The 2,249-nt window shown below is 46.5% G+C and overlaps 1 pseudogene; it reads right to left on the bottom strand.

Moving 5' to 3' along the window:
• Window positions 1–953: 953 nt before the first annotated feature.
• Window positions 954–1,305, bottom strand: LOC101127461 (protein yippee-like 5; annotated as a pseudogene).
• Between the last annotated feature and the right edge of the window lie 944 nt (window positions 1,306–2,249).

Consider the following 2,249-nt stretch of genomic DNA (forward strand, 5'->3'; position numbering starts at 1 on the left):
TTTGTAGAGATGAGGGTCTTGCTCTGTTTTGGTCTTGAACTCCTAGGGTCTCCCTATGTTGCCCAGGTTGGTCTCAAATCCCTGGGCTCAAGTGATCCTACCACTTCAGCCTCCCAAAGTGCTGGGATTACAGGTGTAAACCACTGTACTGGCCAACTTCCTGTGTTTTAAAAATCCTCCCAGTTGGGGCCAGTGCCCTAACCTAATGGATGCACAATGAGCCAGTTGAATGTGGCCTCTTTTAGTCAAAGGGAAAGATTCTTTTTTTTTTCCAAGTATTTCTTTATTTATATTACTAGGCTTAAGTTACATGAAGAAAGACAACTAAGCAGTTCTGCCCATTTCAGAAAAAGTTTCCAATCATCACCAATTATGTGACAACAAATAACTAGGAATGGTGACAGCTTTGGGTCAAGACCAACAAGGAAGAATGGGCTCTGGTGCTACAGTTCATTTCCAACAAGAATATGGCACACCAGCCAGCACAGCCATGCTAACACTGGGCCTTCAGTGCCAAGCACAGATTCAGATCTATTCTCTGAAGTTAGCAAATCCAGTGAAATAACTGGAATTTTTTTTAAGTTTAAAATGAAGCCCAAGTAAGTTTAAAACCATACTCTTGTCATATTTTCCTTTCAAAATTCACATAAAACACACTTTTCATGCCAATAGCCCAGATATTTTTCTTGCATAACCCACTATGTAGCTGCAGACAGACTCTTCTACCTCAAGATGTAAACACAGGGGAAAAAATTAATGGCCATCTGTCTAATATTCTCTCTATACACTGCTGTTGGATGGAAAATACAAAACTTTTTTTAAAAGTTTCCATCTTAGATTCTCGCAACCTGCAGGTCATACATCTGACTCTGATGCTAAGGTGACAGTGAATGTCCCCTGATGTTTGTTTTCAGTAAGGGGGATCTGGGAAGGATGAATTTATCTCTTTTTCTTCAAGAATTATCAGATGGTACATGCTCCTCAGAGCCTTCACTCTCTTGAACTACAGCACTTTCCAGGATCACACAGCCTTCCTTATAACACGGCTATCTCCAGTGGCAAATTCATAAATCCACCCCGGTTTGCTATTGCAACCTTTGCAGCTCACATCTTGAACCCTGTGGCTGCCAGTGAGCATGACCAGATCTTAAAGTCCACTGCACAGCAGGTTAACAACCTTGTTAAAAGGCCAGGGCGCCTGTGAACTGAGTGGAGATGAGTTCTGGGCGGTTGGTCAGGATCATGTCAGTTTGCACAGGAACACAGACAGGTACCACCGATATGATCAAGGAAAATTCTGCCCATTTTTATAGCTGAAGTTCTAAAATCTCTGAGTGGCGATGAGATCCATGGCTGCCAGATCTCCTCGCCTGGGATGAAGGCCCCAGGATTCTTGACAGTTAATTAAAACCAGAATTCATACTGAAGCAGGAAATTTTCCCTGACCCCTCACAGGAGGGGGAGTGCAGGTGAGTGGGTGCAGGAGCTGGGGCGAATGCTTTGGGGCGCTGGCAGGAGCAAAACTCCATGAGGCCCTGCAGCACGGTCTAGTGGGGTACCCATGACTCCTGAAGCCCCAGAAAGAGTGTTACAGTGCTCTTTTAGCGTTGCATCTGTGGACAGCTTAAGCGTTAACAACTCAGTGGAAAGTCAGTGTGACAGCCTTTTGCACTCGCACCCGAGTTCTCATTCGGCATCTAGGAGGAATGAGGTCACACAACAAGTTGGAGGTGGTATATGTGGGGGATTTTATTGCCAGTGAAAGTGGCTCTCTGCAGAAAGAGGAGCTGAAAAAGGGACAGAGCAGGAAGGTAATCTTCCCCGGAAGTCCAGCCGTCCCTGCTGGACTCCTCTCGAAAGCTACAACGTCAAGCTGTCCGGTGTCCTTATAAGAAAACAGCCTTGCTGGTCGCGGTGGCTCACGCCTGTAATCCCAGCATTTTGGGAGGCAGAGCAAGAGAGAGAGCTAAGGTGGAGGTGCTGCACACTTTTAAGTCGAGCTGCTTCTCCTCTCTGCCGGCTGAGTTCTGGGGTTACTATAGACACAGGATGGGGGCAGGGCTGGCTGTGGGTGGTTTTGGAAAAGGCAACATTCCAGCGGGAAAACAGGGATGTAAGTTTTCACTTTGGGCCGCGGTATTAGGCTTTTTACCTTGAGGGCGGGGCTGTCGCTGGGGACCCACCCTCTTCTGCCCAGAATTTTTCTGCATCCTGTCCCTGTCAATACGGAATAAAATGGTACACTGCCA

This window comes from Gorilla gorilla, chromosome 10, assembly GCF_029281585.2.
Source record: "Gorilla gorilla gorilla isolate KB3781 chromosome 10, NHGRI_mGorGor1-v2.1_pri, whole genome shotgun sequence".
NCBI classification, from domain to species: domain Eukaryota; kingdom Metazoa; phylum Chordata; class Mammalia; order Primates; family Hominidae; genus Gorilla; species Gorilla gorilla.